Genomic DNA, 26,899 nt, shown 5'->3' with positions numbered 1-26,899 from the left:
CCATCCCCCTCCTCCCCACCACCAAACTATCTAGGAGCTCCAGGCCCGCCTCCCACCTTGCACCCTCTGTAAACTTGAGCTCGTCCAAAACTCTGCTGCCCGTGTCCTAACTCGCACCAAGTCCCCTTCATCCATCACCCCCGTGCTCTCTGACCTACATAGGCTCCCGGTCCGGCAACGTGTCAATTTTAATATACTCATCCTTGTTTTCAAATCCCTCCATGGGCTCGCCCCTCCCTATCTCTTGTCATCACCTCCAGCCCCACAACTCTCTGCGAACTCAGCGCTCCTCCAATTCTGGCCTCCTCCGCATCCCCGATTTTCTTCGCCCCCGCCATTGGCGGCCGTGCCTTCAGCTGCTGAGGCCCTAAGCTCTGGAATTCCCTCCCTAAACCTCTCCGCCTCGCTCTCCTCCTTTAAGAGGCTCCTTAAAACCTATCCCTTTGACCAAGCTCTTGGTCACCCGCCCTAATATCTCCTCATGTGGCTCGGTGTCAAATTTTGATTGGTAATCGCTCCTGTGAGGCTTCTTGGGATGTTTTACTACGTTAAAGGCGCTGTATAAATGCAGATTGTTGTACGAGCTCTACCGGTTGCCCTCCTTGCTTAGGGTTCCTCACTCACGGAGCTAGTGTTAATCAACTGCAAATCCCCTCCCCTCTCCCATCAGGACAGCAATGCTGCTCCTTCCTGCAATGCATTTCCACAGGTGAACATTTTACATTGCTAGACTTCTCATTAAAGACTAGATCGAAAAAAACGTGTAATTCCGTACAATGGATCCCATCCATGAAACAATTACTTTTTTTTTAAGTGAACAATTTATACCAATACCCTGCAAAAACACAATTACCAAGTCATTTACTGCCATGGCTCCTCTGTAGTCACGAAACATTTATTTGAAAATGAAATACATTAATGTATTACAAGCCAAATGAATGTTGAATGCTTAAATGTCTTAATCTAAATGTACACTCTCGGGAGCCGCAAGCCTACATTTCGTTGTACTGCACTTGTGCACTAACAATGACAATAAAGTTGATTATGATTATTATTATAAGTGTCCTGGCTTACTAAATAATATAAAATCTAGTGCTCAGGCCACAGCTTCAGTCGTATGTTTGTGTCCCTCTAAGTAAAGGTAGAACCTTTGCTACATTACAACAGTGACTACACTTCAAAAGTACTTCATTGGCTGTAAAGCGCATTGGGACATCCTGGGATTGTGAAAGGCGCTGTAGAAATGCCAGTCCTTAGGGGGCGGCACCGCTAACACCTCCCGTGAAATTCAGCGGGAGGTCAGCGGTAGCTGGGAGCGCCCCGCGGCGCTGCGCCTCCACCGACGACGTCATCACCGTGCACAGCGCCCCAGCCGTAAACCTGGCTCGCGCCCCCTGACCTACCGCCGGACGCTATGGCGACAGGGCCGAGGGAGGGGGGGTTTGCGGCCCGGACAGCGATAATTAATGGGTTGGTGCCAGGTGGCCATTTTTTTTGGGGCCCCCTGCCAGCACCTACCCCCTGTGGCCTCCTCCTGCGGGGTGCCGGCCGCAATCGGTCAGCCCAGTGCTCCTCCTGGGTGCCGGGCTATTTTGCCGGCACCCCGCTCCCCGGTGGTCTAGCAGGGCCCCCAGTTCGCACTGCGCTAGGCCCCTCCCCTTTAATCAGGGGAGGGAGGCCTACAGTACCGCGGCGCTACGTGCCGACGCGTGTGGCGCTGTTGTGCGTAACGCCGCAATATTGAATCAGAGCGCCCCAAGAGAGGGGGAGCGCTTCCAGTAGCTCCCCGCCTCCTGCTTGGGGCGCTACCATCCAATTTCAGGCGGGGGGGGTGCTAACTTTTTCGGGGTGCTAAAAGTAGCGCCCCGGAGAAGCTATCGCCCCAAAGGGGGCGCGAGCCAATTTTCCCCCCTTATTTTTTTCTTTTCCTTCTGAAGTGCCTTGGATGAAAGTTGCTATATAACTTCCAAACTTGTAAAGGGACCCAGTTACAATAGCCCGAGAGAATATCTCTCCCTCCTCAGACTCCCCGACTTATAATGTACGGGTTAGGACATAGACCCAGGCAGTAACCTGCCCCCTCGAGTTAGCCTCATGCTCTGTTCTTTGAAACACCTTTCCTCAATCAGTTTTTCTACACCCAAAAGATGGGGAACCGAAATAGTAAATCAACTGCTTCATGGGACTTTTATGATCATGCATTCCCAGGAAATTCCCCATGGATTTTCCACAAGGCTGGCACTGCTCCAATATGAATACATACATAGAATGTACAGCCCAGGAACAGGCCATCCGGCCCAACTGGTCCGTGTCGGTGTTTATGCTCCACACGAGCCTCCTCCCACCTTACTCCATCTTACTCGATCAGCACATCCTTTTTAATACAGAGCTGGGCCCATAACCAGCCACGAGCCAAGGGCAGTCTGCTAAGACAGACCCGAGTGAAATAGAACAGAGACGTACAAAGTTAGACAGCCAAAGGAATCAAATCTGGGTTGTATGCAAATTATATAAACTAAACTTGATATAAAACATAAATTGTATAAAGCCTTTAGCGAGGGTACAGAAGAGATTTACTAGAATGGTTCCGGGGATGAGGGACTTCAGTTACGTGGATAGACTGGAGAAGCTGGGGTTGTTCTCCTTGGAGCAGAGAAGGCTAAGAGGAGATTTGATCGAGGCGCTTAAAATCATGAAGGGTTTAGATAGAGTAAATAAAGAGAAACAGTTTCCAGTGGCTGAAGGGTCGATAAGCAGAGGGCACAGATTTAAGGTGATTGGCAAAAGAACCTGAGGCGATGTGAGGGAAAACTATTTTACGCAGCGAGTGGTTAGGATTTGGAAGACACTGCCTGATAGGGTGGTGGAGACAGATTCAATCGTAGCCGTCGTAAGGGAATTGGATAAATACTTGAAGGAGAAAAAAATTGCAGGGATATGGGGAAAGAGCGGGGGAGTGGGACTAACTGGATTGCTCTTCGAAAGAGCCAGCGCAGACTCGATGGGCCCAATGGCCTCCTTCTGTGCTGTAGTGTTCGATGATTCGATAGAAAATAAAACTAGCACCGAGATATAGCAAATGTGCGAGTGGTTTCTTTTTGCAATCACCTCCAAAAATGCAATTAACTCCACTCCCACTCTCTGACTTGTAATGTTTGGGTTGGTATTTAGCATCAGGAAGTCACCCACCTCCTCAATTTAGTCTCATACTCGGTTCTTTGAAACATCTTTCCTCTATCAGTTTCTCTACACCAAAAAGATGGGGAACCAAAGCAGTAAATCAACTGCTTAATGGGACTTTTATGATCATGCATTCCCAGGAAATTCCCCATGGTTTTTCTACGAGACTGGCACTGCTCCTATCCTCCATCTACAAGGCACAAGTCAGGAGTGTGATGGAATACTCTCCACTTGCCTGGATGAGCGCAGCTCCAACAACACTCAAGAAGCTCGACACCATCCAGGACAAAGCAGCCCGCTTGATTGGCACCCCATCCTCCACCTTAAACACTCACTCCCTCCACCACCGGCGTACCATGGCTGCAGTGTGTACCATCTACAAGATGCACTGCAGCAACTCGCCAAGGCTTCTTCGGCAGCACCTCCCAAACCCGCGACCTCTTCCACCTAGAAGGACAAGGGCAGCGGGTGCATGGGAACACCACCACCTCCACGTTCCCCTCCAAGTCACACACCATCCTGACTTAGAAGTATATCGGCCGTTCCTTCATCGTCGCTGGGTCAAAATCCTGGAACTCCCTCCCTAACAGCACTGTGGGAGTACCTTCACCACACAGACTGCAGCGGTTCAAGAAGGTGGCTCACCACCACCTTCTCAAGGGCAATTAGGGATGGGCAATAAATGCTGGCCTTGCCAGCGACGTCCACATCCCATGAACAAATTTTTTTTTAAATGAATACATACATATATAGAATGTACAGCACAGAAACAGGCCATTCGGCCCAACTGGTCCATACCGGTGTTTATGCTCCACACGAGCCTCCTCCCACCCCTCTTCATCTCACCCACCCCGTCAACATCCTTCTATTCCTTTCTCCCTAGCTTCCCCTTAAATGCACCACGCTATTTGCCTCAACTACAGGAAACTTTGTGTTATCCGGAGGCTAACTGTCCGGAATGCTCGAGCCACTGGCAAAAATCAGGAGCCGTTTCGTTAGTTTTTTTTTCTTTTCGTTGCTTTTTTCTCAACAGTCAAGCTTTGCAAGGTCTCGCTGAAGCTGTTGCTAAGCTACAGAGATGCTACAGAGACGCTTGGACTGTTTAGAAGCTGTTGCTAAGCAACAGAGATGCTACAGAGACGTTTGGACTGTTTAGAAGCAACACGGTTTGTTGACAGATACGGAGCTCAAAATCTCCGTATGTTTCAACATTAGCGCTGGTTTGTCCGGCAGTTTTGAGGGAACGGCAACAGCTCGGTCCCATTGGTGCCGGATAGCACAAAGTTTCCTGTACTCCTTTCTGACAGCAAGTTTCACATTCTCACCACCCTCTGGGTAAAGAAATTTCTCCTGAGTTTCCGATTGGATTTATTAGTGACTAACGTTCCCGTGAAGCTGCGCAGCCATGCGGCGTTCTGGAGGACGCACGCAGGCCGCTCACCAGCTTCTACAAGGAAGAAACCGCCCATGCGCAAAAATTTTAATGAGCCGCGCACCCAGTTAAAGGGACAACGCAGTAAAAAACGATAATTAGGTGGAACATCATTAGCGACTGTCTTATATTGCATGGCCCCTAGTTCCTTCAATCATCTTAAACACCTCAAATAGATCACTGCTTAATCTATACTTAAGGGAATTCAAGCCTAGTCTATGCAACCTGGCCTCTTAATTTAACTCTTTAGCCCCTGGACGGGATTAACAGCAGCACTAACAGCAGGATCGGACCAGTGCAGTCAAGCATGAACTCGCTGGAGTCCCAGCAGGTGAAATCAAGTCGTGAATCCCTTTCCACGCATGGTGCCTGTCAACATCTTTTCTCCCGTGTGAACAGGCTGGTGTTTCAGAAGCCTGGACGATTGCGTAAACGTCGTCTCACAGTCAGAGCAGCAGTATGGTCGCTCCCCAGTGTGAATGCGCTGATGCCTTTTCAGCCCCTTGGGGGCTAGTAAAACTCTTCTCACAGTCAGCTTAACGCACCTGTATTAAGATCCTTTCCTTTTAAAGAAAAACAACAGGTGTTAATCCATTAGGATTAAGCACTTACCCTGTATGTCGAAATGGTGCAGCTCCCGGAGTATCTCTCCCTGTATCTAAGTTGGTCTCTCGGTGAGTCAGACAATAACAACCATGGTTTGGGTTGGGTGTGGTGCAATCCACCTCACAGCCCTGGCCCAGCAAGGAGAAGAGGAGGAGGGTGGGTGGGGTGGGTGGGGAAATAATTCAGCCAGGGTTCCCCATGCCTGATCGCTCACCAGTGATCGCTGCTGTACGTGGGTGGGCATGCGCGTGGCAAGGATCACGTGGAGGTGCCAGCGTGGACCTTCTGGGCTCATTGGTGAAGGAAGGACCACTTGTCTGAGCGAGAGCTGGAAAGCCACTGGCACCGCGTGGAACTGTACGCCACTGAGAGTCACTGCCGACCTTCCCTCAAAGCTGCGCGGACCGGGATCGGCTTTTCCAATGTCAAATTTCGCGCATGTGCAGAACGTTGAATGGGCTGCACAGCCCGTTAAAGGGATCCAGATTTACAATTAGGGGGGAAATTGGTCACCGCCTTCAGAAAACTGTAGAAATCAAATCTTGAATGGCCAGAGTTTTGCTGCGGGTTTACAGATATTTATCCATAATGTGTTTTATAGTTGTAGTTTAACAAGGGGATTAATCACCATCCTATAGAGGTGAAGTCACTCTCTCTGAGCCTTATGGACCAAGAAACAACATCAACTTGTATTTATATAGCATCTTTAACGTACGTCCCAAGGCTTTTCACAGGAGCGATTATCAAACAAAATTTGACACCGAGCCACATAAGGAGATATTAGGACAGATGATCAAAAGCTTGGTCAAAGAGGGAGGATTTAAGGAGCCTCTTCAAGAAGGAAAGAGAGGCGGAGAGTTTTGGAGAGGGAATTCTAGAGATTAGGGCTTAAGCAGCTGAAGGCACGGCCGTCAATGATGGAGCGATTATAATCGTGGATGCTCAAGAGGCCAGAGTTGGAGGAGCGCAGAGACCTCTGAGGGTTCTAGGGCTGGAGGAGGTTACAGAGATAGGGAGGGGCGAGGCCATGGAGGGATTTGAAAACAAGGATGAGAATTTTTAAATTGGACCGGGAGCCAGTGTTGGTCAGTGAGCACTGTGGTGATGGGTGAACGGGACTTGGTACAAGTTAGGACACGGGCGGCAAAGTTGTGGATGATATTCGATCCCCCAGTCCCTCCTGGATTACCCGATCTTAGCCAAGGCAGCCAAAACATAACTTCCGATTAGGCACTTTACAGCCTTCCGGACTCAATATCGAGTTCAACAATTTCAGATAATAATCCCTGCCTCCATTTTTCATGCAGTATGATTTTGCCATTCCCATTTGCAATAAGATGCTACCCATGCCCTTTTACCTCCTCCCTTCCCACTGTCCGGGGCCCCAAACACCCCTTCCAGGTGAAACAGCGATTTACTTGTACTTCTTGCAATTTAATATACTGTATTCACTGCTCACGATGCGGTCTCCTCTACATTGGGGAGACCAAACGCAGATTGGGTGACCGCTTTGCGGAACACCTCCGTTCAGTCCGTAAGGGTGACCCCGAGCTTCCGGTCGCCTGTCACTTTAATTCTCCGCTTCACTTCCACTCTGACCTCTCTGTCCTCGGCCTATTACATTGTTCCAATGAAGCTCAACGTAAGCTCGAGGAACAGCACCTTATCTTTCGATTAGGCACTCTACAGCCTTCCGGACTCAATATCGAGTTCAACAATTTCAGATAATAATCCCTGCCCCCATTTTTCATGCAGTATGATTTTGCCATTCCCATTTGCAACATTTGCACAGTATGTTCTTTCAATTCCTTCCTCCCCTCCTAAACCCCGCCCCCCCTCCACCCCCGTCTCTGCACCTGCTTAATATCTGTTACATCTCCAGCTTTTTCCAGTTCTGATGAAGGGTCCCAGACCTGAAACGTTAACTCTGTTTCTCTCTCCACGGATGCTGCCTGGCCTGCTGAGTATTTCCAGCATTTTCTGTAGTTATTTCAAAACGTAACTACGATTGGCCCAAGTGCCACTGGATTAGGAAATGGAAAATGGACCACTCCCGCTTGCTACACAACCCTTACTGGAAGCGGGTACGTGCAGATACGGGCAGAGAACTGAACTGAGCCCTGCTGTGATGTCCTCTACCGTAGGACACCCCCTTTCAAAAGCCTCAAGCTCAATAATGGCTCTGACCGCGAACGGTTCCACAGGTGCCTCCACTAAGGGAGTTTGTGTGTGTGTGCAGGTGGGCAAGGGACAGAGAGACGAAGGGATCAGTCCATTCGCAAAGATACAGACCACACAGTAGCACTAGATTAGCTCATTTTATGTGCAAGGTAACTACTGGCAGGAGTCCTCTGGAATGACACGATCACTCCCGGTTAAGCCTAAGTAAATATTTACCGGGAAACTCGTGTCAACCAAGAGGGCCTCCTAACTCTTCAATGGTTTCCTAGAACATATCTTCAATGCTTTCCTAGAAAATATCTTCAATGGTTTCCCAAAAGACATCGTCAATGGTTTCCCAGAAGACATCGGGCTGAATTTTCATTGGGCCGTGGAGTCGGGATTGGAGGCGTGTGAGAGGTTAAAATCCCGAAATCGGGGGACACGGACCCCATCCCGCCCCCAACCCACCTCCATGCCAGTTTCAAAGGAGGCGGGTATCCGCCCCGCACTGGGACCCGCCTCCCCGAGGCGGGAAGGGGATTAGTGCCAATTAACTGCCTGTTAACAGGTAGTTAACAGGCAGTTTTTAGCCTAATCCCTATTTTCATTCTTGAAATGTGGGATTCCCGACGGCTCCAAACCACGCCAAGTTAGCGAGGCGGGCCGTCGGGATGAAGGGCTTGGAGGGGTCGAAATGTCCGGTGTTCAGGTGAGTGATGGGTGCATGAGTGCAGAGGTAAGTGTGCTTGGTCTGTGTAAAGTGTTTAAAGGAGTTCTATTAACCTTTACTTACCTTTACAGCCTTCCTTCCTTCAGGTCTCGGGAGTCCCTCATCTCACCGGCACAGAAAGCAGAATGGCCGCGATCTGTCAAAATCTGCAGCCTCTGCTTTCTGTTCCGGGGAGATCTCTAAATCATCCTGAGAGGAAGGAATTAACTTGAAGTACAGATTGTCAGTGTTTGACAGCTTCAAACAGCTGTGAAACACTGATATTTCATCTGTCAAAAGCTCTTGACAGATGAAATATCAATCTGTGATGTCACCTGTTGCCGGGTGGCCCTTAATTGGCCTGCTGAGCCCGCTGGGTGGGCTTAACAAGGTCAATCAAGTCAAAATCGCGTGGGTTGGCTAGAACTCGATGGAGGCGGGACTACAACCCCGAAAGTTGTAGTCCCGCCTCCTACCTGCCTCCTCAATGAAAATCCAGCCCACCGTCAATGGTTTCCACAAACACAAAGTGTATCCCTCATGGAAAAGCTGTCAGATACGTGGCCAGGGAAGAGGAAACAGATCCCCCTCACACCACATCGGGGAAAGAGCTCCGTTTTTAGCCATTGCTCTGCTGCACTTCACACTTACAAATAAAGAGCAACTTTCTTCTGTAGGCTTCCCTTTGAAAGTACCTTTCGGTGCTCCCCAATGGCTCCGTAGGTGGGATAAATGCCCAGATTGGAAGTACACTGACGACACTTCAAAAGTACTTCATTGGCTGTAAAGCGCTTTGTGATGCCCTGAGGTCGGGAGAGGCGCTATAGAAATGCAAGTTCTTTCTTTAGCTGTAATTTACAGGAAGATCCCAAATTCAATCCCTGATCTGTACCCGAGTGGGCCGATCGTAGCCAGAGTGGTAGAAGCGGTGAGTTATAAATCTCATCATCATGAAGAAACAACTCATGAAATAACACTGGACGGCCAGCTGGTGGCGCCGTCCAAGGAGTATAAATACTCAGGCGTGGGCCCCAGCTTGCTCAGGGACATTTTGTAAGACAAGGAACTAGTGAAGTACAACTAGACCTCCATGTTCTGAAACAAGTTGATTAAAGCCTTGCTTTATACTCGAACCAAGTGCATAGTGAGTTTTATTACGTCAGTGACGTTTACCTCAGTCATCCCCCACCCCCCCTCCCCCCCTCAGCAGCTAGAGAGCGGAGACACTCTTGCTAAACTCCTCCATTCCATTTTTTGATTAGAAAGCAGGCACTAATCAGTTAGTAGGAGCGTGTTAAAAATTATACGGCAACAGTGCTAGGCAGCAAATATGTCCCTATATCAGAACTGGCGTGCCCGCAGTTAGCCGGTATCGGCCAGGGTGAGGGAGGGGTGGACGCAGCACAATTGGCTTCACAACCTCGGCTAGGAATAGTGCTGCCAACCCTCCAGGATTGCCCTGGAGTCTCCAGGAGTTCAAGATTAATCTCCAGGACACCGCTGCGAGCGAAAACCCGGGAGAAAAATTAGAGGGGGTTCATTAAAAAAAAGTGTTTATTTTTCATTTATTATTTGGAAAAATATTGAAAGGGGGGAAAAAATGGCTGTTTAACTGGGCGGGGCGGCTGGAGGCAGGAGGTCATGTGATGGAATTTCCAGGCTTACGCCCAGCCAGAGTTGGCAACCTCGGCAGGGAAGAAGAGATGTACAGCAGCCAGGGTTCCCACTCCTGATTGCCTTTGCAGTGATGGCAGCTGGAAAGAGCACAACGTGTGGACTGGCTCAGGCTCCGCTGCTCCCGCAGCCCCTCCGTCCCCCTCGGTCAAATAGCTCACTGTTTGGCAACCTGGGGGAGACACTGAAGGGTGAACATTCAGCGACTCCACTCCGGACACTTGAAAAGAAGAAAGAAAGACTTGCGTTTCTGTAGCGCCTTTCACGACCACCGGACGTCCCAAAGCACTTTACAGCCAATGAAGTGCTTTTTGAAGTGCAGTCACTGTTGTAATGTGGGAAACGCGGCAGCCAATTTGTGCACAGCAAGCTCCCACAAACAGCAGTGTGATAATGACCAGATAATCTGTTTTAGTGGTGTTGATTGAGGGATAAATGTTGGCCAGGACACCGGGGATAACTCCCCTGCTCTTCTTCGAAATAGTGCCATGGGATCTTTTACGTCTACCTGAGAGAGCAGTTAGTTTAACATCTCATTCGAAAGACGGCACCTCCGACAGTGCAGCACTCCCTCAGCACTGCACTGGAGTGTCAGCCTAGAATTTTGTGCTCAAGGCTCTGGAGTGGGACTTAAACTCACAACCTTCTGACTCAGAGACGAGACTGCTACCAACTGAGCTCAAAAATCTAGGCTGACAGTGTCAATGCAGTACTGAGGGAGTGCTGCACTGTCGGAGGTGCCGTCTTTCAGATGAGATGTTAAACCAAGGCTCCGGCTGCTCTCTCAGTTAAAATATCCCATGGCATTATTTTGAAGAAAACCAGGGGAATTATCGCCAGTGTACTGGCCAATATTTATCCCTCAACCAATATATTTTTAAAAAACAGATAACCTGGTCATTATCACATTGTTGTTTGTGGGAGCTTGCTGTGCGCAAATTGGCTGCTGCGTTTCCTACATTACAACAGTGACTATACTTCAAAATGTACTTCATTGGCTTTTAAGCGCCTTGGGACATCCTGAGGTTGCAAGTCTTTCATTTTACTTCAGGAGAGGAGAGACATAATTGGGTTGCAAACAATCTAAATATATACAAACCCTACAGGGGATGCAGTAGGGCCCTGGTGAAACCACACCTGGAGCATTGTGTACAGTTTTGGTCTCCTTACCTAAGGAAGGATATACTTGCCACAGAGGGAGTGCAATGAAGGTTCACCAGACTGATTCCTGGGATGGGGGGATTGTCCTATGAGGAGAGATTGAGTAGACTAGGCCTATATTCTCTAGAGTTTAGAAGAATGAGAGGTGATCTCATTGAAACATACAAAATTCTTACAGGGCTTGACAGGGTAGATACAGGGAGGATGTTTCCCCTGGCTGAGGAGTCTAGAACCAGGGGTCACAGTCTCAGGATAAGGGGTCGGCCTTTTAAGACTTGAGATGGGGAGGAATTTCTTCACTCAGAGGGTTGTGAATCTTTGGAATTCTCTGCCCCAGAGGGCTGTGGATGCTGAGTCTTTGAGTATATTCAAGACTGAGATCAATAGATTTTTGGACTCTAGGGGAATCGAGGGATATGGAGATCGGGCGGGAGAGTGGAGATGAGGTCGAAGATCAGCCATGATCTTATTGAATGGCGGAGCAGGCTCAAGGGGCTGAATGGCCGACTCCTGCTATTTCTTATGTTTAGACAAGGAGCCTTAGGTCTTAATTAGGCACATACCACAGAGCTTTGGGGGACCGAATATAAAGTTTAAATCCAATTCCAATTCCAATTCCAACTCAAATGCTTTATTGGCATGAAAGTTTACAGAGAACCATATTGCCAAAGCTTACATAGCAAAAAGGTACAGTTTTCCAACATTCTGTAGGTGTCAATCGATATGACATTTGTTGGGTACATACAATATTATTTTTAAACAATATTAATTTTAAACAGTCTTTGTACTTCATTTGGTACGTTCAATATTAATTTTTAAACAGTCTTAATTTTAAACAGTCCTCAGGTTGTGACATGTTGTTACATATTTGGCCCCAAGGTATGGTCTGTCTCCTTCTCCTAGGACTAATCTCAATTTTGACAGGTCATCCAATTCCTTGAAATCTGGGGTTGTTTGGCTTAGCTTGTTGAATAATATGTTCCTATGAATTTGCTCATCTTTCCAGGTTATTGATACTAACAGATCTTGGTGTTGGGCCTTTTCCAAATCCTTCAGGTGTAGGAAATTCAGACAAGACAGACCAGCAAGTAAGAAATGCAAGTACAAATAGAATCGAGCAACTTGAGCCTTGCGGCCCAGATTGTCAGGGCTGGAAATGGTGCTTTGGACATCCCTGGTTCAGATCCTCTCTGACTGATTCTACTTCACATTGAGAATATCCCGCAAAGCCCACATGCTGACTGAGTGGAGAGCGTCACCGCAGACTCGAGCTGAGCGGGTTAAAAAAAAAAAAATTGCACGACCAGTAAGTGGTTAAATGCCTCTGGACGCCCAAAGGCAATTCAAGGTAAAGGCACGGCGATATCTAACATTGTGATCTACATTATTCAGCCCTGCCTGGTTGCATTCCACAAAGAACGTTCCCGCAGACAGGCACAGCTCGCGTTGTAGGGTGATAATTAAGGGCTGATTTTCAGAGATCACAGCAACAGCGGGGGAAACCTTAATGCTGCACCACCCAGCGACGATGAAGGAACGGCGACATGCACCACCCACGCCTCAAAATTAATCCTTACTGGCAGCACAAACTTGGAAAATTACCCCATCCGTCCAAGCCTTTACCAGCTGCTGAAATAACATCGCGGCCCAGACATTTGGGAGCATCCATTTTTTTTTTTTGCTGCAGGGGGAGGGGTTGGCCCATGGTGCGATTCCTGGGCCTGAATGGCCAGGCCCGAGGTGCCCCCCTGACATTGGGCCTTGGGCCTCATTTCCACGGGGCCGGCGAGCTGCCGGCGAATCATAATTGAAGATCGGGTCGCTGCCGGCGTTGCAGCGACGCTCAGGTAAGTGGGGAAGGGAGGGCGAGCGGGCCTCGGGGGTAGGGTATGGGGGGGTGGGCGGGAGAGGATGGGGGCGATCAGTGAGCACGGGGGGGGGGGGGCGGCCCGCATTCTTTGAATGTGGGGTCAGGAGGAGCACTCCTGCTCCTCTCGGCTCAATAGTCAGGTTAGTTTTGGGGGGGTCCTTCCTGCAATTTAGTGCCACGTTGTGCTATGCAAGGTAAGCACGTGGCAATTGGAGCGTTGGCAAAGTCGAAAACGACTCCTGCAAGCTGCACAGGACCCTAATTTAAATAAATTATTGTGCACTGAAAACGTTGCGTGCGTGCGTGCGCTCCTGCCGCCAGCCCATCTGACTTGTCCAGCATGGCGGGCGGCGCGCTTCCAGCAGGAAAAGCGCACGCGCCCCCCTGCCCGCCATCTTGTGCTGGGATTACTTTGTAATTTTCCTTTCATCTCCCATTGTTTCCAAAATCATTGTGCTCATCTACAAGTGGTCTTGCCACTCCCTACCTCAGCAACCTGACTAAGGGATAAATATTAATCAGGACACCGGGGATAACTCCCCTGCTCTTCTTCGAAATAGTGCCATGGGATCCTTAACTTCCACCTGAGAGAGCAGACGGGGCCTCGGTTTAGAGTCATAGAGTCATAGAGTCATAGAGTTTTACAGCACAGAAAGAGGCCCTTCGGCCCATCGTGTCTGCGCCGCCCATCCATCCCTGTCCAGTCTAATCCCATTTTCCAGCATTTGGTCCATAGCCTTGTATGCAGTGGCATTTCAAGTGCTCATCCAAATGCTTCTTGAATGTTGTGAGGGTTCCTGCCTCTACCACCCTTTCAGGCATTGAGTTCCACATTCCAACCACCCTCTGGGTGAAAAAGTTCCTCCTCAAATCCCCTCTAAATCTCCAGCCCCTTACCCTGAATCTATGCCCCCTTGTTATTGACCCCCCTACTAAGGGGAAAAGTTCCTCTTTGTCTACCCTATCTATGCCCCTCATCATTTTGTACACCTCAATCAGGTCCCCCCTCAGCCTTCTTTGCTCCAAGGAAAACAACCCCAGCCTGTCCAGCCTCTCTTCATAGCTGAGGCGCTCCATCCCAGGTAACATCCTGGTGAATCTTCTCTGCACCCTCTCCAAAGCAATCACATCCTTCCTATAGTGAGGCGACCAGAACTGCACACAGTACTCCAGCTGTGGCCTCACCAGCGTTTTGTACAGTTCCATCATAACCTCCCTGCTCTTATATTCTATGCCTCGGCTAATGAAGGCAAGTATCCCATATGCCTTTTTAACCACCTTATCTACCTGTTCCGCTGCCTTCAGGGATCTATGTACATGTACACCAAGGTCCCTCTGACCCTCTGTACTTCCTAGGGTCCTACCACTCATTGTGTATTCCCTTGCCTTATTTGTCCGTCCAAAATGCATCACCTCGCACTTTTCAGGGTTAAATTCCATTTGCCACTTTTCCGCCCATCTGACCAACCCGTTTATATCGTCCTGTAGCCTGAGGCTTTCCTCCTCACAATTTACCACCCCACCAATTTTCGTGTCATCTGCGAACTTACTGATCATACCTTTTACATTCTCATCCAAATCATTTATGTAGATCACAAACAACAAGGGTCCCAGCACCGATCCCTGAGGTACCCCACTGGACACAGGCTTCCAGTCACAAAAGCAACCTTCGACCATCACCCTCTGCCTCCTGCCACTCAGCCAGTTTAGGATCCAACGCGCCAAGGCACCCTGGATCCCATGGGCTCTTACCTTCTTGACCAGTCTCCTATGCGGGACTTTGTCAAAAGCTTTACTGAAGTCCATGTAAACCACATCCACAGCATTTCCCTCATCCACCCCCCTAGTCACCCCCTCGAAAAATTCAATCAGATTTGTCAGACATGATTTACCCTTGACAAAGCCATGCTGACTATCCCCGATTAATCCTTGCCTCTCCAAGTGGAGACTAATTTTGTCCCTCAGAATTTTTTCCAATAATTTCCCTACCACAGATGTTAGGCTCACTGGCCTGTAATTCCCTGGTTTATCCCTGCTACCCTTCTTGAATAATGGTACTACGTTAGCTGTTCTCCAGTCCTCTGGTACATCCCCTGTGGCCAGAGAGGTTCTGAAAATTTGTGTCAGAGCCCCTGCAATCTCCTCCTTTGCCTCCCACAGCAGCCTGGGATACATCTCGTCTGGGCCTGGGGATTTATCCACTTTTTGGCCTGCTAAAACCGCTAGCACCTCCTCCCTCTCGATGCTAATATGTTCAAGTATGTCACAGCCCCCTTGCCCGATTTCTATGTCTGCATCGTCTTTCTCCATAGTGAACACAGATGCAAAAAATTCATTTAAAACCCCGCCTACATCATCTGGCTCTACACACAGATTGCCACTTTGGTCCCTAATGGGCCCTACCCTTTCCCTGGTTATCCTCTTGCCCTTAATATACTTATAAAACATCTTAGGATTTTCCTTTATTTTGCTCGCCAGTGTTATTTCATGGCCCCTCCTCGCCCTCCTAATTTCTTTTTTAAGTATGCCCCTGCATTTTTTATACTCCTCTAGGGCTTCTTCCGTCTTTAGTCTTTTGTAACTGCCAAAAGCCCCCCTTTTATTTCTAATGCATTTTTGTATATCCCTTGTCATCCAAGGTTCCCTTTGCTTGTTGGTCCCACCCTTGACCTTTACAGGAACATGTTGGCGTTGTACTCTCTCTATTTCCCTTCTGAAAGTCTCCCACTGTTTTGATGCGGATTTTCCTATAAGTAGCTGCTCCCAGTCCAATTTGGCCAGATCCTGCCTTATCATATTAAAATCGGCCTTCCCCCAATTTAGAACCCTTATTTCCGGGCCGTCTTTGTCTTTTTCCATGACCACCTTAAATCTCACCGAATTGTGGTCACTGTCGCCAAAATGCTCTCCTACTGACACTTCCACCACTTGCCCGGCTACATTCCCCAGAATTAGGTCCAGTACCGCCCCCTCTCTTGTAGGACTTTCTACATGTTGGCTCAAAAAGCTCTCCTGGATGCACTTTAAGAATTCTGCACCCTCTAAGCCTTTCACACTCTGACTATCCCAATTTATATTGGGGAAGTTGAAATCCCCCACTATTATTACCCTATTATTTTCGCACTTTTCTGAGATTTGCCTACATATCTGTTCCTCTATCTCCCCCTGACTGTTTGGGGGCCTATAGTACACTCCCAGCAAAGTGCTTGCCCCCTTTTTGTTTTTAAGTTCTACCCATATGGCCTCATTAGAGGAACCCGCTAATATATCATCCCTCCTTACAGCAGTAATTGACTCCTTAATTAATATTGCAACACCCCCTCCCCTTTTACACCCCCCTCTGTCTCGCCTGAAGATTCTATACCCCGGAATATTGAGCTGCCAGTCCTGACCCTCCCTCAACCATGTCTCCGTGATAGCAACAATATCGTACTCCCATGTGTTCAACAACAACTTCAGTTCATCCACCTTATTTGCAAGACTCCTTGCATTAAAATAAATGCCTTCCAGCCCTGCCATATTCTCTTTTGCCTTCAAATATTTGCTTTGCCTTCCCAGCTGACTTGTTTTTCCCTCTGTATTTGGCTGTAAATCACCCCCTACTATAGCTCCACTCTGTACCCCATCCCCCTGCCAAGTTAGTTTAAACCCCCCCCAGCAGTGCTAGCAAACCTCCCCGCAAGGATATTGGTTCCCCTCTGGTTCAGGTGTAAACCGTCCGACTTGTACAAGTCCCACCTTTCCCAGAAGCAGACCCAGTGATCCAGGAAACTAAAGCCCTCCCCCCTGCACCATCCCTTTAGCCACGCATTCATCTGTTCTATCTTCCTATTTCTATACTTACTAGCACGTGGCACCGGGAGTAATCCAGAGATTACAACCCTTGAGGTCCTGCTCTTTAATCCTTCACCTAGCTCCCTAAATTCTTGCTGCAGGACCTCATCCCTCTTTTTACCTATGTCGTTGGTACCAATGTGGACCACGACCACTGGCTGTTCACCCTCCCCCTCCAGAATGCCCTGCAGCCGCTCAGTGACATCCTTGACCCTGGCACCAGGGAGGCAACAAACCATCCTGGATTCACGTCTACGGCCACAGAAACGCCTATCTGTTCCCCTTACTATAGAATCCCCTACCACTATTGCTCTCCCACTCTTTTTCCCCCCTTCCTGGGCAGCAGGAGCACCGCCAGTGCCAGGAAGTTGGCTGCTGCTGCCTTCCCCTGGTGAGTCATCCCCCTCAACAGTATCCAAAGCGGTATACTTGTTTGAAAGGGGGATGTCCGCAGGGGTTCCCTGCACTACCTGCCTGCCTTTGTTGCTCCGCCTGATGGTCACCCCCTGTGCTGCCCTACCCTGAGGCGTGAACAACTCGCTAAACGTGCTATCCACGAGCCTCTCAGCATCGCGTATGCTCCAAAATTAACGTCTTATCCGAAAGGCAGCACCTCCAACAGTGCAGCACTCCCTCAGCACTGGCACTGGGAGTGTCGGCCTAGATTTTTGTGCTCAAGTCTCTGGAGCGGGACCTGAACCACACGTTCCTCTGACTGAAAAGAAAACTTGGCGCTCCTGCAAAGCAGCCTTAAATAGACAGACACTGCCAGTGACACTGAGCAGATGAGCTCACTGTGAATAATCCCCTGCATGCTATATCATCCAATACCTCAAACAATGAAGTGATTGAATTCAGAACTCCATGGAAACATAAACATCTACAAAACAAACTCATTGGAGAAAAAAAATGGACTTATTTTGAGTCAAGTACTTATCCTTGGACCAGATTTCATAACATTGCAATATCAGCAATGTTAGCAAAAAATGACCGTGCATTTAAAAAAATTGAGTTTGTACAAAAGCTTTCAAAAAGACGTTCTGATATTGTGGCATTGAATTCATTAAGCGGGGTCTCAGATGTGTTCAGTAAAGCACTGAAGATAAGGATGGTGTGTGACTTGGAGGGGAACTTGGAGGTGATGGTGTGCCCATACACCTGCTGCCCTTGTCCTTCTAGGTGGTGGAGGTCACCGGTTTGGGAGGTGCTGCCGAAGAAGCCTTGGTGAGTTGCTGCAGTGCATCTTGTAAATGGTGCAATCATCCCTTTTGTCATTTAATCACTCCTGCCTTCCAACCTATCACAGACCTTCCCTTTTGTTCTTTCCTCCCCTCCCCCCTTTCCCAGCCTCTACGCCTGCTTAAAACCTGTTACATCTCTAACTTTTTCCAGTTCTGATGAAAGGTCATCGACCTGAAATGTTAACTCTGTTTCTCTCTCCACAGATGCTGCCTGGCCTGCTGAGTATTTCCAGCATTTTCTGTTTTTATTTCAGATTTCCAGCATCTGCAGTATTGTGCTTTTGTATCGAGGAGATAAGGCCCATCATAGCTCATTCATCTGGAAAATAATTCCAAGATTTTTTTTTATTATTCATTCATGGGAAGTGGGCATCGCTGGCAAGGCCGGCATTTATTGCCCATCCCTAATTGCCCTTGAGAAGAGCCTAAGAGCCGCCTTCTTGAGCCGCTGCAGCCCGTGTGGTGAAGGTACTCCCACAGTGCTGTTAGGGAGGGAGTTCCAGGATTTTGACCCAGCGACGATGAAGGAACGGCCGATATATTTCCAAGTCACGATGGTGTGTGACTTGGAGGTGGTGGTGTTCCCATGCACCTGCTGCCCTTGTCCTTCTAGGTGGAAGAGGTCGCGAGTTTGGGAGGTGCTGCCGAAGAAGCCTTGACGAGTTGCTGCAGTGCACCTTGTAGATGGTACACACTGCAGCCACGGTACACCAGTGGTGGAGGGAGTGAATGTTTAAGGTGGTGGATGGGGTGCCAATCAAGCAGGCTGCTTTGTCCTGGATTGTGTCGAGCTTCTTGCGTATTGTTGGAGCTGCACTCATCCAGGCAAGTGGAGAGTATTCCATCACACTCCTGACTTGTGCCTTGTAGATGGTGGAAAGGCTTTGGGGAGTCAGGAGGTGAGACACTCGCCGCAGAATACCCAGCCTATGACCTGCCCTTGTAGCCACAGTATTTATGTGGCTGATCCAGTTAAGTTTCTGGTTAATGGAGACCCCCAGGATGTTGATGGTGGGGGATTCGGCGATGGTAATGCCGTTGAATGTCAAGGGGAGGTGGTTAGATTCTCGCTTGTTGGAGATGGTCATTGCCTGGCACTTGTGTGGCGTGAACATTACCTGCCACTTACCAGCCCAAGCCTGAATGTTATCCAGGTCTTGCTGCATGCGGGCATGGACTGCTTCATTATCTGAGGAGTTGCGAATGGAACTGAACACTGTGCAGTCATCAGCGAACATCCCCACTTCTGACCTTATGATGGAGGGAAGGTCATTGATGAAGCAGCTGAAGGTGGTTGGGCCTAGGATACTGCCCTTCTATGATCTATCTAGTATAATTCCAAGATCTCTTTCCCAGTCAGTCTTGTCCAATATTTACCCTATTAATCCTGTAACCCCTCTGCCTGTTCCTTAATCTCAGATGCATTATCCATATTAAACTGCATCTGCCAATTCTCTGCCCATTTCCCCCAAACAATCCAGCTCCTCCTGCAGCTTCTCCCCATCCTCCATGGTACATAGAAACATAGAAGATAGGAGCAGGAGTAGGCCATTCGGCCCCTCGAGCCTGCTCCGCCATTTAATGAGATCATGGCTGATCATCCAAATTCAGTACCCTGTCCCTGCCTTCTCCCCATATCCCTTGATCCCTTTAGCCTTAAGAAATATATCCAACTCCTTCTTGAATATATTTAATGAATTGGCCTCAACTGCCTTCTGTGGCAGAGAATTCCACAGGTTCGCCACTCTCTGGGTGAAGAAATTCCTCCTCATCTCAGTCCCACATGGCTTACCCCTTATCCTTAGACTGTGACCCCTGGTTCTGGACTCCCCCGCCATCGGGAACATCCTTCCTGCATCTAGTCCGTCTAGTCCTGTTAGAATTTTATAAGTTTCAATGAGATCCCGACCTGCACCAGCTGTAAATACTCAAAGGTAACCCTGTTCCAGATCATTTATAAAAATGTCGAAGAGTCCCGAGCCCCAAGGTATTCCACTGATCACACCTCTCCAATCGGAATGCTTCCTGTTTGCACAAACCTCTGTCTCCTGGCACCCAGCCAATTTTCAATCCACCCGAGTACACACCCCATAACAACTTCTGCTGATTTTGTATACTTGATCCATATGAAATACCTCAACAAATGTCTTCCTAAAATCTAAGTATAATAGAGGCCCGAGACCAGAAGGAGCGGACCTGAGTGGGAGCGGAGCACGAGTGGAGCTGGGAGCAACTCAACACAGGCAGATTTTGAAAGAGTGACGTCAGAATAAAAAACCTAAAGTGACATCAGCACAAGGGAAGGGGCTGATTGGTGAGTAGCTGGTGAGTGTTTTTTTTAAGTTTTAAGTTTATTTCTGCTAAGTTAGTTAATAGTCTGTTAAATAGAGGCATGGCAGGGCACCTCAGTCCCATGGAATGTACATCCTGTGCCATGTGGGAACTCCAGGATGCTTCCTGTGCCCTTGACAGCCACGTGTGCAGGAAGTGTCGTCAGCTGGAGGAGCTCGAGCTCTGGGTTTCGGAGCTTGAGCAGCAGCTGGTGTCACTGCGGTGCATCCGCGAGGCTGAGAGCTACGTGGATAGCACGTTTCAGGGGCTGGTCACCCTGCAGCTTAAGAGTGTGCAGGCAGAGAGGGAATGGGTGACCGCCAGACAGAAGAGGAGGACCAGGCAGGTAGTGCAGGAGTCCCCTGAGTGCATTTCGCTCTCCAACCGGTATAATATTGGTGAGGGCGATGGATCCTCTGGGGAGTACAGCCAGAGCCAAGTCCACGGCACCACAGATGGTTCAGCTGTACAGGGGCCGGAGGGGGGTGGGGGGTGGGGGGTGTGGAGATTGGGAAAGCAATAATGATAGGGGATTCAAAAGTTAGGGGAACAGACAGGCGTTTCTGTGGCCGCAGACATAATTCCAGGATGGTATGTTGCCTCCCTGGTGCCAGGGTCAAGGATGTCACTGAGCATTCTGAAGGGGGGAGGGTGAACAGCCAACGGTCGTGGTCCAGTTTGGTACCAACGACATAGGTAGAAAGAGGGATGAGGTCCTGCAGGCAGATTTTGGGGAGCTAGGAAAGAGATTAAAAAGCAGGACCTCAAAGGTATTAATCTCCGGATTACTCCCGGTGCCATGCGCGAGTGAGTATAGAAATAGGAGAATAGAGCAGATGAATGCATGGCTGGAGAGATGGTGCAGGAGGGAGGGCTTCAGATTCCTGGAACTTTGGGACTGGTTCTGGGGGAGGTGGGGCCAGTACAGGCCAGACGGGTTGCACCTCAAAAGAGCCGGGACCAATATCCTCGTGCGGAGGGGGTTGCTAGTGCTGTTGGGGAGGGTTTAAACTAATTTGGCAGGGGGATGGGCACCAGGATGTAGCATGAGAAAGGAGAAACAAGGTGCACAAAGGATTGGGCAATACAGACAGCACGAGAGTAAGAGATAGTCTGACCCCACCTAATACCATACTAAGAGAAAACACAAGATGGTCTAAGATAGGCTTACAGTGCATGTATGTAAACACACGAAGCGCAGTAAATAAGGCTGGTGAGCTGCAGGCGCAAATAGCCATATGGGAATATGATGCCATGGCGATAACAGAGACCTGGCTCAAAAAAGGGCAGGATTGATATTAAATATTCCTGGATAGAAGGTGTTCCTATGGTCAAGAGATTGCACCATGAACAAGAAAGACTGTATATAAAAAGATGAACTTAGAATCAGAGAAAAAAAAATGATTGACTTTAGTTTGATGTTTGACATCAATCGGAATTGCACTGCAGTGAAGAACCCCATTTCTGCAGGAATCAAGAAGGGGAAAAATCAATAACCATTGAAAACTTTGTAATGAGATATTACTGCTACTAGAAGTTATTAATCATGAAAGTGCTCTTAAATGAATAAAATAAAGACCGTGATTTGCAAAGTGCACTGCCAAGCTGTATGACTTGTTCTTAGACAGACATGTGCTTTGAGGTTCAGTTTTGGCTCCACTTCACCAACAAGAGTGTGAGTGCCAATGACAAATACATTCCAGGTTACTGACACGCGAGGACATCCACGTCACGGATTAACAATCGTGAATAAGCCAGTTACCAAAAACCAAAAAAGTGACAGAAAACGGAATTTAACTTTCCTTCAGAATTTAACTAGGCTTCAAATTTAAAATGCATTTTTGTAGTAATTATTTACTTACAGTAAATTAGCTTCGAGCAGGGGGTTCGAAATTAAATGACTCTTGACATTCAACCTGAACGAGAAGCCTCCATTTAAAATGAATCAAGGAAAAGCAAGCCAGACGTCGACTCTAGTTTCTCTCCACGGATGTTGCCTGGCCTGCTGAGTTTTTCCAGCATTTTCTGTTGTTATTCCAGTTAATTGGAGATTCGGTCCTAATAAACACAAGAGAAATTGAGCGGGTTGATCAGAAGCTCAATTTTTTATCAAGCGAACCATGGCCAGCGGTGTGGGTGAGAGAAAGGGCCGCCATTCTTGTGCATATGTTAGTTATAAACCTTGTGATGTCTGGAGAAAGAATTTGTACTGAGCTTATCTGATGAACAGTGGGGAGGAGGAGGGGGGAGGAGGGTGGGAGAGGAGAGGAGGAGGAGGAGGAGTGGAAGGAGGAGGGGGAGCCAAGAGGGGTGGAATTTGGGGATCTGGGGGGGAGGAGGAGGGGAGGGTGGGGGAGGAGGAGGATTGGGGAGAAAAGGAGGATGGGAAGGGGGGAAACGAGGGTGGGGAGGAGGGGTGGGACGAGTGTCGAGAGGAGAGACGAGGGAGGTAGGGCGGGTAAGGAGGAGGGGAGAGGAGGAGAGGGAGGGGAGGATATGAGGAGGAGTGGTGGCGGGGGTAGGGCGGGTAAGGAGGAGGGGAGAGGGAGGGGAGATGAGGAGGGGGAGAGGTGGGGGGAGGGGCGAGGGGGGTAGGGTGAGTAAGGAGGAGGGGGAGGAGGAGAGGGAGGGGAGGAGATGAGGGGGAGGGCGGGGGAGGAGGAGAGGGAGGGGAGGATATGAGGAGGAGGGAGTAGGGCGGGTAAGGAGGAGGGGGAGGAGGATAGGGAGGGAAGGAGATGAGGAGGGAGGGAGGTGGAGGAGGGGATAGGGTGGGTAAGGAGGAGGGGGGAGGAAGGGAGGGGAGGAGGGGGGCAGGAGGGGAGGGGGGAGGAAGGGAGGGGGAGGAAGGCGTGGGGGTGAGAGGAGATGGGGAAGGCGTGGGGGTGAGGAGGAGGGGGAGAGGTGGGAGGAAGGAGGGAGAGAGAAACTTGAAGAATCAGGCCCCCACCAAGGTTGTAAAGGGCAGCAGAGAGCCCTAGATTGATCAAACTCGTGGCCCTTGCCAAATCTCTCCTCTCCACAAGAATTCGTAAGAAGCACACAACCAGACTGTTTCAGGGAGCAGCTGACACCACTGAACCAGTGTAGATATTTGCGGCAGACCTGAATTCATAACACTCGGTAGAAACTGGGTAATCAGATATACTCAGGAAGAGTTGGGTTATGCGCACACATTTTCAAATTGAGGTCTACTTTGGCAGTGCATAAATTTCCTCAACATACGTGCCAAAAAGTGGTCGTACTCTTGTTTGTGGCAACTGTTAACACTGAAAATGCCCGTAATCATTTGCATTCCACACCGACCAGGAACTTTGAAATGATCCTCTTGACGCCGTTCGTCTAAACGTATTCCGACAGGTTACTGTTCATTGCTGTGTCTCAAGCACACTTGGCTTGCAGTCATAGGTTGAATTGAAGCAACAAGATCGTTCTGATACCTTTGCAAGGTGCTCAGCTGATTGGTGCCCGAGCCAAAGCCACGGATCAATTAGAATAGCTTAAACCGGTTGCCTCTTGAATGACTTTTATTGCTGGGGTCCACAAGGGCAGTGTTGTCGAGTATTCAATCTGTTGTCTCAACTGCCAATGACATTTTGACACGGCGCCCTTTGTGTTTAGTTCCAAAATAAACGAATCCTTGGAAGGTGTGGACAGCCCTGCAGAATTCTGTCCTGACAATTTACAGCTCTGTAAAGAAGAAAGAAAGGCTTGGATTTATTCAGCGTCTTTCACAACCACGTCCCAAAGAGCTTTACAGCCAATGAAGTACTTTTCGAAGTGTCGTCACTGTTGTAATGTAGGAAACGCAGCAGCCAATTTGCGCACAGCAAGCTCCCACAAACAGCAATGGGATAATGACCAGATAATCTGTTTTTTTTAGTGATGTTGATTGAGGGATAAATATTGTATCGGGCATGCGGACGATGTGACCCGTCCATCGGAGCTGAGCGAGCGTGGTCAAAGCATCGATGCTGAGGGTGTTGGCCTGAGCGAGAACAAAACAAGCGCTCTACTCGGAGCTCCGACACGGCAAGAGAGCCCCAGGTGGGCAGAGGAAACGCTTCAAGGACACCCTCAAAGCCTCCTTGAAAAAGTGCAACATCCCCACCGACACCTGGGAATCCCTGGCCCAAGACCGCACAAAGTGGAGGAGAAACATGCAGGAAGGCGCCGAACCCCTCGAGTCTCTTCGCCGGGAGCAAGCGGAAGCCAAGCACAGGCAGCGCAAGGAGCGCACGTCAACCCAAGCACCCCATCCACCTGTCCCTTCAACCACTGTCTGCCCCACCTGTGACAGAGACTGTAGGTCCCGCATTGGACTCATCAGTCACCTGAGAACTCATTTTTAATGTGGAAGCAAGTCATCCTCGGTTCCGAGGGACTGCCTAAGAGAAGAGAGAAACATTGGCCAGGACACCGGGAATAGCTCCCCTGCTCTTCTTCGAAATAGCAGCATGGGATCCTTTACGTCCACCTGAGACTTGGTTTAACACATCTTCTCTGAAAGACAGCACCTCCGACCGTGCGGCACTCCCTCAGCGCTGCACTGGGAGTGTCAGCCTCGATTTTTGTGCTCAAGTCTCTGGAGCGGGACTTTGAACCCACAACCTTCTGACTCAGAGGCCAGGGTGCTGCCCACTGAGCCATTGGCTGACACACAAGGACATCGCCCATTCTGGAACAGGCTCTGATGCCAAGCTGACTGAATGCTGTACTTTTAAAACGTTAAGGAAGTTTAAAAATTGTGTACGTGAAATTATTTTATCTGCAACGGATCCAAGTTAAACTAAAAAGATGAAATTGGTCAGAAAACGCTTCAAAAACTGAGCTCATTTGACCCAAATACAAGAATAAAAACATGCCGAATTTTGTATTTTAAATGGCTGGCTTTGTATTCTGTATTTATATAAATACATGAGTCACATTTTATATGTACTCCACTCCCACACTCGGTTGTAACACAGGATCAATATCCTGCTTTTAAATAAGTGTTATTCAAGTAAAATTCTCACATAATTCATTCCTAAGAAAGCATACAATGAGAAAAGGCCGCTCAGCCATCAAACCCACAAAGCATGCACACTCTCTCTGACCGTGATCTCTACCCCAACTATATAATCTCCCCGAGTCGAAGTTCTGAAAAATAATCCCCGATTCTCAAAAGACAATCAAACAAAGCTCCAGAACATTCATTCATCCTCACATTTCCATTCTGTCCCCTCGACAGACAAAATCCACCCCGCCCCGTAAAGAAAAGACTTGCATTTCTATAGCGCCTTTCACAACCTTATGATGTTCTAAAGCGCTTTACAGCCAATGAAGCACTTTTGAAGTGCAGTCACTGTTGTAATGTAGGAAACACGGCAGCCAATTTGCACACAGCAAGCTCCCACAAACAGCAATGTGATAATGACCAGATAATCTGTTTTTTTAGTGATGTTGATTGCGGGATTAATATTGGCCAGGACACCGAGGAGAACTCTGTTAAATCTCAAGAGTTTAATAACCTTGCTTGTATAACGATTAAAAGAGTACGCAGGAGACAGAGTTCAGTTAACAGCCATCACTTTCCAGAGAATCTTCTCAACTCAATGCACTCTATTTCCCATAGTGTATTGCACATCACAACTACGGTAAGCTATGTGGGACAATTCAAATACAACATTCAAAATACACATCTCCTCCCCTCTTACATTAGATGTCCCAATAGAACCACAAAATTTTTAAAACACAATAACCTGGGAGTGAGGGTAGACTTCCTCCAACCATGGTTATACCCATGGGGATTATTCTGCCCCAGATAAAGGGTAAGCCTCTGAACTATAAGTTCAAACATATAGGGGCCCGCTGCTCTCTGGTAGGATACTGGCGGTCAACCTGGCTCTCCAGTTCATTGTCTCTCACAGGTGACGTCAACACAGGTGTAGGCGGCTGAGGTGCCTGTATACAGGTCTCCCTTGCTGATGAGATAGGGGCTGAAGCGGCTGCTTCCTCAGAAGGTGCGCCTCTTGGTATAGAAGGCGGATGACCCACAGCGTCACCCAATGGCAGATAAACTGCTGTTGGTGGTTCAGTGGGTGTTGCTGCACTTCGTAGAAGCTGATCGGTGTGTCTCTTCCAGACAATGTCCTCGGGTGTCTGTACAGTGTAGAATACTGGACCAGTCTGTGCAATGACAGTAGCAGGAACCCACTTAGGTCCACCACTGTAGTTCCGTGCCAACACATGTTCACCTGGACTGAAGGCTCTGTCTTTGGAGCGTTGTTCACGTCACTTGATCTGCTTGTCCTGCTGATACTGTACCACGTCTTTCACCTTTGGCGGTTTCAGCAGGTCGAAGTTGGTTCGTAGCTCTCTTTTGGGGAGTAGAGTGGCAGGTGATGCTTTTGTGGTCGCATGTGGTGTGTTCCTGTAACTCGACAGGAAACTATTCAGGAGCTGATGAAGCGTTCCCTGGCCTTGCGATGCCTTTAGAGTGTGTTTCATGGTCTGAACAAACCTCTCAGCTAGACCATTGGTCGCAGGGTGGTATGGTGCAGCCCTGATATGTTGTACGCCATTCACCTGCAGGAATGTAGCCATTTCTTGTGACACCCACTGTGGACCGTTGTCTGAGACAATTGCATCGGAGATCCAAATCGGCTGAACACCTCACCTAACTTCTCGATGGTCTTCTCAGCAGTGGTGGACCTCAT

At 48.8% G+C, this 26,899-nt stretch overlaps 1 long non-coding RNA gene across 1 annotated transcript in view; it reads left to right on the top strand.

Moving 5' to 3' along the window:
• The window catches only part of LOC147111310 (uncharacterized), a 75,077-nt gene extending 49,993 nt beyond the window's left edge, over positions 1-25,084 (top strand). The window contains exon 2 of the long non-coding RNA XR_015080083.1: positions 23,823-25,084. This is a non-coding gene — a long non-coding RNA (uncharacterized LOC147111310). The remainder of the gene's footprint in view (positions 1-23,822) is intronic.
• Positions 25,085-26,899: the final 1,815 nt, after the last annotated feature.

This window comes from Somniosus microcephalus, chromosome 11 (assembly GCF_052327205.1).
Source record: "Somniosus microcephalus isolate GS21.2 chromosome 11, FLI_Smic_1.0, whole genome shotgun sequence".
In the NCBI taxonomy this organism is placed as follows: Eukaryota; Metazoa; Chordata; class Chondrichthyes; order Squaliformes; family Somniosidae; genus Somniosus; species Somniosus microcephalus.
This window is presented reverse-complemented; position numbering and strand designations above follow the sequence as displayed.